This window comes from Podarcis erhardii (genome assembly GCF_964252035.2).
Source record: "Podarcis erhardii genome assembly, chromosome: 4".
In the NCBI taxonomy this organism is placed as follows: domain Eukaryota; kingdom Metazoa; phylum Chordata; class Lepidosauria; order Squamata; family Lacertidae; genus Podarcis; species Podarcis erhardii.
The window spans coordinates 67,340,701-67,355,032 of NC_138508.1; the positions used below are offsets into that span (position 1 = coordinate 67,340,701).

Consider the following 14,332-nt stretch of genomic DNA (forward strand, 5'->3'; position numbering starts at 1 on the left):
ACAGAGTTAAAACTTATTTACATAACCACTTGCACAGTGGACAACACATGTGAAAAAAACATCTAAAAACTTGGACAAACATCCCCGTTTGTTGTCAGGAATCTATGACGCCGCCATCTTGTTAAACATACACCTTTTGGCATAAATGTCCTTCCCTGGGTGATCTGATATAATTTGAGTGTCTAACAATAGGCTTTTGAGGTCGACAAAGCCATTGGAAAAGGCCCTAACAACCCTGAGACAAAGAATATAAAATTATCAGAGGTTTGCATGCATAGTTTTCAAAAATGACAGCAGTAGTGTTGGCTCTTATGTTTGGTGTTTGCAACATATAATGTACACTCAAAATATAATGAGAACGTTTATTTATTAGGATAACCAATCCACCAAGCAATTGCTTATGTTCATATGGTGTAATGAGATAACAAGCTTTTCTACAATAAAGGCCCAACATTGGAGGAGTGAAAAATCTGTGTTCCTGGACAGCAAAAATCTTAGGCCTTACAATTAGATCTTGAAGGAAATTTAGCTCTGAGTTCCACTCAGTCTGATGGGTCTTCAAAGTAAATAGGGCCTGACAGCTTCTTATTCCTCTTTAGTTATGACTGAACAAAAACTACATGCGCCTTTTTGTTCTTCTGTGCGCTTGTGTACATTCGATATTAAAAGAAAACTTATGCAAATATAACTGTTCTAAGTGGAATGAAGGATTTTTTGACAACAATGTCAATGGGGTTCTGTGCATTGCAGACTATATAAATAACCAAGCGTTATCTTCCCACTGAGGCAAGGAGGATATGTATAATCTGGCAATTTTGGAGCCTCATTTTAACAGCTCCTGTTTTAATTAACAAATTTATTTTCAAATTATTAGGTGGCGCAGGAATAAAATAGCACAGCGTGTGCCTCCTTACATATTATTGTTATCAGTGGCACAGCAGGGCTCCAGTCAGCATTAAATATGAACAATGGATAAGTTACAGGAGCCATTCACGGGGCTCAGTCAGAAGGCAAGCATTTTGCTTATACCTGATAGAGGGATGGGGCGGGGGAAGGGAGGGGGAAATCCTTTGCAACCTCTTCAAAGTGCAGAGAAACGTATGATTACTAGGCTCAAAAAAGGCTAACATGCAATTTGTGTTCTTTTTATGTAGATTAAATGCATTCACCACAGCTCACAGAGCTTAGATTCTCAGCGGGGACTCAGAGGGGTTGAGTATCAGGCAGCCACAGTCGGGCGCTGAACTGCAGGGCGACAAAATCTACTATTGTGCATTAGAAATAGTCACTTAATCTATCTTAATGGATGAGAAACCCATGGGACAAGCGTGCATTAAAGTCGGCAAGTAAGTTGCGACATTTAAGGAAAGCTGTAAATATAGTTTTTGAGATAACACTTTGAAAAGTTATTAATGAGCCTGAAATCCTCTCAACAGTCTCTTTAAGCTGTGGCTAACTATGGGTATTGTCGGCCAGAGGGTGATAAAGAAGGACAGAACTTTTTTCTTGTATGCAACAACGGCAGCAAGGATACTCATCACTAAATATTGGAAAACCCAAGATCTACCCACACTGGAAGAATGGCAGATGCAACTGATAGACTATATGGAACTGGCTGAGATGACCGGCAGAATCCGAGACCTGGGAGAGGAGAGGGTTGAAGAAGACTGGAAGAAATTCAAGATTTATCTACAAAAATATTGTAATTTGGTTGAATGTTAATAAGGATGCTAGATCACAAACAATTGAGCACCATTAAAATAGTTGGAATTAGGATGATAAGTGAGACTGAGGAAAATATAAACTTTTTGGAGAATTATTAAATTATATTTAAATGAGCGGGACATAAGAATGCAAACAAGTTGATAAATTGCTGGCAAAAATTTATAATGATGTAAGTGGGAGTGGGAGACGTGAGGGAGTCCAAAGAAGTTATGAAATTATGTTATGAAACATGTTATATTGTTTACTAATTTTGCATTTGTATTTAAAAATCTCAATAAATATTTATTAAAAAAAAAAACTATGGAATTGTCACTGCCCACTCTCAACACAAGTAGATGTGCTGCATTAAGCTTTTAGGGTAAGGTCATACACACATGGAATAAACAAGGCATGGATGAGGAAGCCTTTCCTCGGGTGAACAGGGAGGAACTACAGCCAATTTGGATGCAGTTAAGTATACAAGATGAACTGATCTTAGTTCTCTGCTGATTATTGCAGTGGAAATACAAATAAGTGTATACACCAATTTTGAACATGTGAGTATTTTGATACGATGACTTATTGAAGCTAATGGCACACTTGGGTAGGATTCAGTGCGCAAATTGAAACACAGCTCGCCTTCAAAGTTCTCACTTGCCCAAAGTCTGCAATGCAGTTTTCTAACAATTGCTTTTGGGAAATGTGCGTATTGCACAAAAACAGTAAAAATGCACATATTCGCAGGAAGTGCGCATAAAAATATACCAGTGAATATGCCACACGAAACGCATTGTGTTGGAGGGAAATGCTTGCAAGAGGTGCCTATTGGATAGAACTGGATACAGAAGTGTATGTTAGGATAATTTAACAGTAAAATGCTGATAAATTTTCATGTGGACATGGACAGACACACACACACCTCAAATTGACGTGGAAATGTGGCAAACCGAACTTCATAGAGGAAAACAAAGAAACAGAGAGCAGCTAAAATTGCATTGCTTTATCAGGCATGCCAACCATAGCTTTAGTGAAATCCAGCAAGCCAATGCTTATGCTCTGATGAGATGATGAACCTTTCTGTAAAGGAAAGCCCCAGAGTGGGAGGAGATGCTAAAAATTGGTTCATCATAGGGTGCAGGTGTTAAGTTGTGGGTGAACGTATCAGACAACACAGCGATTCTTCAACAGCTCTTGTTTATTCACAGGCCATAACAGAACAGAACTGAAGGGTTCAGCCAGCCTGCTTATATAGAGCTCCACTACAATGCAACAGTAACAACTTTCCAGTCACTGAACGTGACTTTCAATTCCTTATTTACATATGTGGACCTGAGTGAAAACTATCTACAGTATCCCCCTGATGGCCCAGAGTGAAAACTTGAGGACATAACAGCAGGCACAATGTACAGCCTCATCCTTACACAATTCAGGTTAAATGACCAAGGTGCAATCCAGATGCTCTCTGAGAGAAGGATATGGAGAGTGAGCGAGCGTCAAATGAAAATAAAATATGTAAGAAGCAGGGCTGGCCCACCTATGAGGTGGAGTGAAGCAGCCGCCTCAAGCAGTGGAAGTCCCTGAGGCAGTGCCCCCATGAGTGCCCCATCTGCCCCGCTGCTGCTACCGCCGGTGGAGAACCAATGCCAGCACCACTGGCATCTCTGCTGGCGGTAAAGGAGGCACGGTGAGCAGTGTGGAGGTCTGTGGCACCATTCACATAACAAAAACTACCATAGAGATATCAAAAATATTAAAAGTAGGGGGTCTATGACTTGGCTTTTGAAAAGCATCGGGTCCACAGTACTTAGCTAATTGGGAACCACTGTTCTAGATCCTTAGCCTTGTGTTAAACCCACTGACCTCTGCATACAGTGTCACAGTCAGTACAGCATGAGGCTCCTAATCTCAGGGTCGTGGGTTTGAGCCCCACATTAGGTAAAAAAATTTCTGCATTGCAGGGAGTTGGGCTAAATTAGGGCCATACTGATTGTGGTCTGAAGCCCTGGTTGCATCTTGGCCAGCTTCCCATCTCAAAACTACCTAAGTAGGCACAGACTTGACTGCTCTCTTACCGCTTGGGTTTAACAGAGAACCTTTAAAGTTGGCCAGTTCTGGGAATACATTCACCATCTTGCAGTGTAGTATTTGTATTAATATACAATTACTTTATTTTCAATCGTATTTCAATCATCTGAAAGCTGGGAAAGGGCAACTGTTGATGCCTTATTCTTTGGAAATGGAGAGACTTTGGGGGAATTTTGCATGCTCAGAATTCCTGGCATTTGAGAAGCAAATTTTATCCTTTCCCAATTTGTCAGAAGCAGTAATTTGCCCTGTCTTTTCCAGTTCACAGAAGCACTGACGTAAAAGCCCAGAGTCTTCTGATACAACTGTTTGCTTCTATGGCATCATTTTATTCCAGAGGAAAGGAGCTGCTGTTTAATTGTGTAAGCTCTGCTCAAATCTTCCCAATGGCAGTGAACTTAGATGTCGGAATAGCTGTGTGCAAAGGCTCAACCCTGTGTATTCCTTTCACACCTTTTCCTGATCCAACAGACATCACTATAATGAAAGTATTTGACAAGCTCAATGTGATCTACTGCTCTTACCCTGACTAGTTCCATTAAACTTGTGTTGTTACTCTTCTCATTCTTATTTTATTTCAAGAAGCTCTTACACTGCCCTCCTACGTGATCCCTTATGTAGACCAGGTTGAGTCCTGCTTAGTTTTCACAATGAAAAATGTGTCCCCAGATTATTAATTGGGCCTCTTTCCTACTGCCTGAAAAGATAGGGTTTTGGGGGCTGCCCCTTTCTCGGGGGGGACGGGGGGGGGGGGGACGGACGACAGAAAGGTTATACTGAAAAGCCAAATACTGCAGAGGCAAATGTCCAAGCTGCAAAACTGAATGCAGAATTGAAAAGAGAGTGAGAAGGCTTAGTTTAGAAATCCATGATAAAAAGTTAGGGAGAGAAGTCTGGAGGAGAGGGCAGAACATACACTTCTGTCACATTTTTAATTATTACCCAGCATTGTAAATGTCTCTCAGCCCAGCTACTACACAACTTCTTTATATATAAAAAAGTTGTTTATATTCATTAAGACAAATGATCTAATCCTTAGTCTTCCATTCAGATTAGCAACATTGGGAACGATGGCTTTGCTTTTTGGCATGAGGGAGGGAGGTCTGGTTCTTGGAGATGCATCATATTCTGAATGCTCCTGTTTAAAACTACTTTGGAAAGTATTCAAACAAAGTAATACTTTGAAAAGACAGACTAGCCAAATGGAAGTGGACTCCATAGGCATTATTTGGACAGCCTCACTTCAAGGCAAAGTCCAAACAGACATGAAAACATAGCAATATAGTTTTCTGAGGAGGAGGTGGGTTTAGGGAGCAGGGCCAGTTCTCCTGCACCGAGCTGAGGGGGTGCTGCAGGGTGCCACAACTATGACATACTGCATGAGGAGAACAGAAGGCCAGGGGGGAGGGGAGGCACCAAATTTTGGCCTTGCACGGAGCAATGTTGAAATTTAAAAGACCAAAGTCTACCCCTGACTGAGGACAGAAAAACAGAACCTTAGAGCAACATGCGGCTTTGTAGGAGCCCTGATCCTACTCCGTGATCTTTGTTGACCCAGAGGGGAAAAAATCACCCCAATTCACCTCATTTTTCAGCAGCACAGGGCAGTTGCACTCCCCTACTAATTATGCTTTTACCAAAAGCAAGCAAAGGAATAGTTAAGAAGAACATCAAAACAATTCCCCTCAGAGGAGAATTATTTCCAAGTGTTATGAAAACGCTGGAAGCTTTTACAGAGTAGGTTTTCAGTTTCAGCACCAGTTGGAGCTTCACGCTTCTCTTTGATAGCTTATTTATTTAAGATATTTATTCATATCCTGCCTTTTCCCTAGACCTGGACTCAAGGCGGCTTACACATAAAAATACCAAAACACAGATAAAATAGAAAAGGCTAAAAAGATAGGAAAAAATAATCAAAAAGTAATAAAACAGTAACAGAATTAAACAATATAAAAATATATTGAATACAGAATATAACAAGAAAAAAGCAGTAACCCTTTCATTAAAAATCGTCAGTTCCTAAAGGCCTGTTGGAATAAAAAGGTCTTCACCCACGAGTGGAAGAACAACGAGGAAGCCAATCTAACTGCTCTAGGAATGAAACAGATTTGAGAAAATAACTGCCTTTCAACCTCTTGGGGAGCTAGAATGATCCTATTATTTCTAATAAATATTTATTTCCCCATGATAATTTTTGCTACATAGATACACAGCTGTGTAAAGATGCAATAGTAGTCTTTACAAAAAAAAGTCAAGGATGTTGAGCTGAATGCTTTATTCCCACCACCACAACCCAAGGACATGCAGTTTGCACACTAATGTACGAAAGTACTGAGGTCCAGGTATATAACAACCCTCATTGCCTTATTGTTCACAATTCAATGCACAGCAAATTCAAGAAATGGATTCATAAGGCAACACTCCACCAATCTGGGCTTGGAATCCCAAGTGTATCATCTGTAATTTACAACCAATTTAAACAGCATTAACAGTCCTCTCCTTATGGGAATTTAAATTTGCATCCTACCACTGAATTAAACACCAATTGAATTTTTGTTCCTATAGAGGATGTAATGCTCTTTGAAGCTTGTTTTGAATAATAAAAGTGCTTATTCATGAAAGGGGGGGCAAAAGGGGCCCCAAATCTAATTGAACTAAAATGTGGGTTAAAGGCACATTGTTCTTGGCTGTGAGTTTTATTATTAGTTTATCTAGATTTCATTATGTTGTTAAAAATGAATCTCTCCCCCACAACTGAATCCCATTCACTCATCATAGGTAGATTTCCTGAAAGTAGTCAGGAGAAAAATAGACAGCCAAGTTCCTATCTTCTTAAACAAAAGGCAGACAGAAGGCTGGAAAAAACATTACCGTTATGTGACCTCTTGGAGAATATCATTGTGGAACATGTTATTCCTCAGTAACTTATGTCAGTCAAACAGAAGCAGAGGACATTTTTTAAAAGCAAATTAGACAAAAATAACTGCTGGTCTCTTCTTTTTGCCTCATTTGCATGATTCTAATCAACGATTCTGGAAATAAGGTTAGTTCCAGCTATTACTTCCAAGGTAAAGACGTTTAATGATTCGGAACTCCAGTTAACCACATATTCCTTCATTTTATGGATGTGGTGTGTGTGTGTGTGTGTGTGTTTAGTATATTGAGCCTGGCCTTGGCTGGGGAGGGCGGGGTATAAATAAAAATTATTATTATTATTATTATTATTATTATTATTATTATTATTATTATTATTTCTGAAAACACAAGCCTAAGATTGTATGTGTGTGTGTGAATATAATGTGGGAGAAAGTATCTGGGGACATATAAATGTAATCTTATTAATTTATTTATGTTGACCATTGACTCATGTACTTGGGGCTCATTGTACAGTATTTTCTAACACGATGCAAACCACTTGTAGAAAAGAAGGATATACATTTAAAGGCCACAAGGAAGCAATCCAAAACACACTTAGAATCCAAAACACCTTCCACTGGTAATTACTGTATATCCGAATAGATAGGCATGGTTTCGCACTGTAATTTTATGTATTCTGTATGTGCTCCTCCCACTTTTCTGCACTACATATTCAAAGCAGTTAACAGAGCCCAATATACTGTGAAAATAAACTATTTAGAATTATTAAAATAATCAGTGTACGAAAACATATATAACAAATAAATGTAGCAGTTGTTGGAAAGAGAGGTTTGGAAGAGAACTTCTTACTCTCTCATAGCAGGGTTAGCACAATGGTGATTACTCCAAGCATACTAAAACTTGGTTCAATTTATATCTACCCTCAGTCATCTTTAAACAAACATTCCTTAAGAAAATACTTAGGCTGGGATACTTCACTTTCCAAATAAGTGAATATTTTACTCACAGTTTCCAGAAGTTACAGCAACCAAGTCTCCATCCACTGGCAGTAAAACAAAGAAGAAGAAAGTTTCAAATAAAAAGACATTTGTTTCCTTACAAAAAGGATCTTTCAATCTTTGGATTAGCAAGGATGGAGGCTGTAAAATCTCCATTTTAGAGAGATTCAGTTCACTTGGCTTTTCTTGCAGCTGGGAGCCACTGGCTGTATGGCTCCTTGCTTGTTCCAGGAAGCATAAAGTGAAAAAAAAAAAAAATGAGAAGGAGGAAACAAACGCCTGCTAAGCTCCACCCCCCAGTGGCAACCTGAGCTCAGGTTAATCCTTTCATGTATGCAAGTGTGGGTCAGTAATTGTATATTACAACAGTAATACAACTACTAGCACTACTACTACTACTACTACTACTAATAATAATAATAGAAGCAGCACCATCAAAAGTCAATCAGCATTCCCTCTCTGAACACTACAGTCATACCTCGGGATGAATACGCTTCAGCTTAAATATTTTCAGGTTGCGCTCCGCAGCGACCCAGAAGTAACGGAGCGCTTTACTTCTGGGTTCCACCGCTCGCACATGCACAGATGCTCAAAATGACGTCACGCGCATGCGCGGAGGTGGCAAAATGCGACCCGCGCAGACACGTCTTACATTCGCTTCAGGATGCGAATGGGGCTCCGGAACGGATCCTGTTTGCATCCAGAGGTACCACTGTATTTAAACTAGGCTGTCAAGGGTCTTTGGAGTGTGGTAAGACTTGTAGAGTGTGATAAGACTGGCAGCTGGAATTTCCAGGAAGCTGGCAAGAAGACTCATCATCATTGCCATCCTCAGCATTTACTTTCTGCAGCTGCTAGCCTCCTTTGGAAGAGAGTTGAGGGAGCCAGCTGAACATCATCTAGCCTGGGGAGAAGACCCCTCCCACTCTGAACTGTATCCAAGCCAGGGTGCTATGGCTCATTGGAGTGCACCAACAGATGGAACTTCTTTATCTGATCACTTCCTTTTTGCTTTACTTATATATTTAAGCCTAGATTATTATTTTTGTCATGTTTAATTTATTCTATATTTGCTACAATGGTTGGATTTTTCTGGTCTTATTTGAATGTATTGATACATTTTGTAAACGGCTTTCTCCCCCAACCTCCACTTTTTGCATTTGATAAGAAGTGGGTGTCTATTGTAAGCTGCTTTTGGCACAGCTCACCGCGGAAAGACAGCACATAAATAAACTAAATCAATCAATCAGATCAAAGCCATCATCAGTTTGGTTTTTTAAAAGCCTGCCGGACTTAGTTCTTATTTTGACTGTATTGTAAAAGACAAGCAAATTATGGAGCCAGGTAGATCTCCCCATACATGGTATATGGAAGGCTTCCTCAAGCTCAGCCCTCCAGATGTTTTTGGCCTACAACTCCCATGATCCCTAGCTAGCAGGACCAGTGGTCAGGGATGATGGGAATTGTAGTCTCAAAACATCTGGAGGGCCGAGGTTGAGGAAGCCTGGTGTGTGGCATGTAAAGAGATTGAATGCAACTATTGTTCAATGACTCAGTAAGTAGGCTTTAGAGTGTGTGTGTTTCAACCCTCTGCCAGTTTGGTTCTGTGTAAGATCTAGACCTGATGACCACCTGTTTAATAAAGCAACTGTTTGGCTGTTCCCTTGGATGTGCTGTGATGCATGGTTGACAGGAAGGTGTGTAACGCTATAAGGAGATGCACAAAGGACTACCTTAAGAATATGGCAGGACAGTGGCAACATGTGGTAGAACAGTAGCGTACAGAGTGAACTATGGAACTATGGGGGAGTGGCAGCCCAGGAGAGGGCCTTTTCTGTGGCAGCCCCTAAGCTGCAGAATTCCCTCCTGACAGAGGTATGTCTGGCAGCTACACAGTGCAGCTTTCATCATATGTTGAAGGCACACCTCTTTACCTGGCTTTTGACACTTGATACTGATACTAATACTAATATTTGTACCTCACCCATCTGGCTGGGTTTCCCCAGCCACTCTGGGCGACTTATAGCATATCTAAAAACATCAAGCATTAAAAACCTTCCAACACAGGGGTGCCTTCAGATGTCTCCTAAAAGTTATATACCGGTAATTCTTTATCTCCTTGACATCTGAAGAGAAGGAGGGCGCCACTACCATGAAAGCCCTCTTCCTGGTTCCCTATAACTTCACTTCTCACAGTGAGGGAACCAGCAGAAGGCCCTCAGAGCTGGACCTCAGTGTCCTGGCCAAGTGATGGGGGTGGAGATGCTCCTTCAGATATACTGGGCCGATGCCGTTTAGGGCTTGAAAGGACAGCACCAACACTTTGAATTGTGCTTCAGTTCTATAGCTTTAGAAGCCTAATATTTTTATTGTAAAATGTTTAACCGATTTTAATAGTGCATATTTTGCATTGCTGTAACCTACTCTGGTACGTTATGGTGAAGAGCTAATAATAATAATAGTAATAATAATAGTAGTAGTAGTAGTAGTAGTAGTAGTAGTAATAATAATAATAATAATAATAATAATGTTGTTTCTCAAGGTTCCAGCACAAAGTGGCTGTTAAAAATGCATGTGAGAACATATGTACTGTCAAGGCAGCTCAAGGACTGGATTCATTTACAGTGTTAAAAATCTATATCCTTGAAGCAACACCTACAGCTTATGTTTTTGTTTTTTTAAGAATCAGTTGTTAATTTTGAAAATAATTACTGGAACAATTTTTTTAAAAGTTCGGGATAAGATGAAATTTTAAGGTGGAGATGTATTCTTTAATGGTACAGTCTAGTCTTAACTTGAATATAATGGCCTCATAATTCCCCCACAAGGCAAATTCAAGTGGTAGCTGAGAAAGGTTTCAAGCTTGCAGGTGGTAGGAGACAGGAAGTGCAAGTGGCTTAGCTTTCATGTCCTCCTTTGCTTATTTGTAATGTCTGTAACAGAACTCATATATCTCGCCCCAGGAGGTGATACATGAGTTCGGCTGCAGGAGTGACAAATAGGAGCAAAGACCAGGAAGCACCAGTCATTCTGGATTGTCAAGCTTGCAGTCCTGGGCTCAGTTCCCTGGGAGTAAGGCAATACAGGGCAATAGAATTGCAAAGAAATTGGACGTTTTTGAGCTGTTTCTGAGGGAAATTGGCAAAACTGACACGGGCTGCCACACGTCCAGATATTTTCCCAGACACTTGAGCCAATTTCTGCCCGGACACTGCTTGTGGCTGCAGTATTCCTGATATATCTGGAAAATTCCAGCCATATAACAACCCTATGAAGCCTAACATTTTTCACACACAATAAAGATTCACATTGTAACAATGCAGCCTTTAAAATGAATAAACCCATATGAAAGAAAGTAACAAGAATGTAGTATAATGTCATGTGGCTGAAAAACAGAACAGGAACCCCCAGTGAAATTGCTTGCCTTTTGTGAGCCCTGGCAGGGTGAATAAGTGATGTAAAAGGGGCAGGGTGTGGGGAGACAAAGGTGATGAAGCAGAGACAAGCATCTCTGTCACCATAGCAACAGCAGCATTGCTGTGACACAGCAGTAGATTCCCTCCAAAATATGCCAGCACAAATAAGCTGTGTGTTAGGAGGCAGAGAGTCAAGGCATTTCATCCAGTGAGACTGCAAAGCATGTAAGTAACAAAATGCAAATGCAGCACTCACGAGAGTGACTCATTGCTACTTGCAAATACACTTTCTAGCAATACATAATTTTAATGGCATATCTTATTTCCTTGATTATAAAAAGGGAAAGAAGCAAATTGCCAAATCTTATACACACAAGCGGTAAATACAGGAGGTTGTCTGACATGCTATTTGGAGTGCTAAAATATTAATTGAATAATAAACAAAACCAGTGCAGTTTTCTAAATCTTGGCTGGGGTGGGGGTGGGAATTCCTTGCTTTGCATTAATAATGCAAACCAGTGTTACCCATTTCATAGTGCTGTGCATTCAACACATCACAGAATTATAAACACATTAAAGCTCAGCTATGAATTATGTTTTTTTGCTTTTGTTTTAAATCACAAAACGCTTGCACAGGTTAGCCATACATCAATAGTTGGCTTTGCCATAGCCTGGCCTTTACATCTACAAGCTGATACTAGGCATTTGGCCAAGCACAAGGAGTCCCTGATATCCAACATGTTGTGTGTGGGGTGTTTGCCACCCACCCCACCCCACCCCACTGCCAGGCTCAGTTTGAGGTGCAAGTACTGGTGTACAAAGCACAATAGAGCTGGCAACCGGGATGTCTAAAACACAGTCTCATCCCTTGTATACCCAGCTGATCCTCTCATCCCTTACTTACGCAGCCCAAGAGGGCAACCTGCAAATTCTATCCTATCAGGAGGTCCATTCCACACAATGTCAGAACCGGGCTTTTTGTGCGGTGGCACCTACCCTCTGGAACAGCCTCTCAGTCCTATCAGACAGGCACCATCTCTGTCGTCTTTTCAGCACCAGTTGAAGATCTTCCTTTTCTAACAAGTCCTTTAAGTATACATTTTATCCCACTCTGTGTCCACACTCGACTTGAGATGGTTTTTCTAGATTTTTAAAAAATTGCTAATTCACCTTGAGATGTTTTATAGGAAATGATTCATAAATGAAGTAAATAAACAAACCTTCCCTTCATCTTAAGGATGTTTACCACATGTCCCCACTCAAATTGGCACTGTAGGTGCCACATTTGTAAGAACTCAATCGTTTAGTGTGGCAGCCCCTGCCACTTTGGAACTCACTGGCTCTTGAGATCAAGCAGGCACTTGGAACCTGCTAAAAACATTCTTGTTTGGACAAGCCTACCCAGATGCTGGAACACGGGTGGTGCTGTGGGTTAAACCACAGAGCCTAGGACTTGCCGATCAGAAGGTTGGCAGTTCGAATCCCCACAACGGGGTGAGCTCCCGTTGCTCGGTCCCTGCTCCTGCCCACCTAGCAGTTTGAAAGCACGTCAAAGTACAAGTAGATAAATAGGTACCACTCTGGCAGGAAGGTAAACAGCGTTTCCATGTGCTGCTCTGGTTCGCCAGAAGCGGCTTAGTCATGCTGGCCACATGACCCGGAAGCTGTACGCCGGCTCCCTCGGCCAATAAAGCGAGATGAGCGCCGCAACCCCAGAGTTGGTCACAACTTGACCTAACGGTCAGCGGTCCCTTTACCTTTACCTTTACCCAGATGCCGAGGTGATTTTAATCTGTTTTAGCATGTTAACTTTTGTATGTTTTAAAGTATGGCTGTCAATTTTGCTCCATTTTATCGTTTTATAAACCACTCTGAGGGTTTCTTTAAATGGTGTATGAATTTCATGAAATAAATAAAATAATTATGCAGTTGTGAACATGTGTTTACAACATGCATGCAGAAAGGCAGAAGTTGCAGCCATTCTTAAACCCAAAGTTCCTGCTCATATGGAAAAGCCTTATAGTAGAACCACTGGCATGCAGTGGACCCTAAATGTTCCTGGTAAATCAGAGTATTAAAGTAGCACCTCTGCTCCTAATTGTTCCCCTACCAGAATTTTCACTGCATACCACTGCAGAACATGGGCAGGTTCCTTTCACACCAACACTGAATGTATCAAAATGGCTGGGGGCAGCATGCATTCCTCTGCTTCTCTATATGTTGATGGGTGTGGAGACTTGTGAAGGACCCTAAAGTCTATTGAGTTTTGGTTTCACTTTTATCATTACTGAAAAACAGGTGTATGACTACCTCCTAATGTCTCACCTGGTGTTTATCCAAGTCCTGGACAGTCAGACACTGCTCTCTTGCTTGGGAGAAAAGCTGGCAGGTGAATGGGTCTCCTCCTTCTGGCTGCCACTGTTCACCCTCTCTGGGAGACAGGGAAAGGATAAGCAAGTGATTATTATCAGGAGCAGCAGCAGTAATAGGACTACGTTGGCTGCAAATGGGGTTAATGCAAAAATGACATTACTCAGTTGGAAGTCTTCCGGGATAGCATTCACTGTGCATACTAATTAAAGAGTACACAGAATTAATGGCTGAGAGATGGGTGTGTGACTCTTTCTTCCTCGACTTGCCATGCCAGAGTATAATAGCTTTTAATAGCTTCATCACAGAAATCAGAGTGAAAATGTAATTGAAAAAACAATACATGGCTATACAGTAGTTCAATATAAGGGGAAACACAGTTTGTCGGTATCTCACCACTGACCAGTGAGATTAGTTTCCTAATTCTATTTTGTTACTTTACACTAGAAAAAATCCTTTCAAGTTCATGTGTTCATAGGCTGGCTACAAAAAGCAGCTTTAAACTGTTTTTAATGTTGTAGTTTGAATTGTTGTAACCTTTCCTCAGACTTTAGAGAGAAGAGCAATAAATTTAAATATATATATTAATAATGGTGATAATAGTGATAAGAATGATTAAAAACTAGGGCCGATTTGATCTTAATCAGTTTGAAGTGCTTTTCAAAATTATTTTTAGCCCCTTGTTTCTTGTATTACTTATTCCCCTTCCACTATATCTAAAGCTTAGATAGTGAGCATTAAGAATCAGAACACACTTAAGAGGAAAAGGGAGCAGTTGTTTTCACAGCTTCTTATTTATTATCCAATTTCAGGAAAATGTGGGGAAGCTATCACCTAATTGGGCAAATCACAGATTATTAGGTAACGGGAACAGGTGTGATC

General features: G+C 40.7%; 1 protein-coding gene across 2 annotated transcripts in view; it reads right to left on the bottom strand.

Annotated features, from left to right (window-relative positions):
- RAI2 (retinoic acid induced 2) overlaps positions 1–13,511 on the bottom strand; it is a 68,834-nt gene extending 55,323 nt beyond the window's left edge. The window contains exons 1-2 of one of the 2 annotated variants that reach the window (XM_081859111.1): positions 13,406–13,511; positions 7,673–7,708 (exon numbers count right to left, since the gene is read on the bottom strand). The gene's annotated coding sequence lies outside the window, so the exon portion shown is untranslated. The remainder of the gene's footprint in view (positions 1–7,672; positions 7,709–13,405) is intronic. The other variant, XM_081859112.1, reaches the window with a different exon arrangement.
- Between the last annotated feature and the right edge of the window lie 821 nt (positions 13,512–14,332).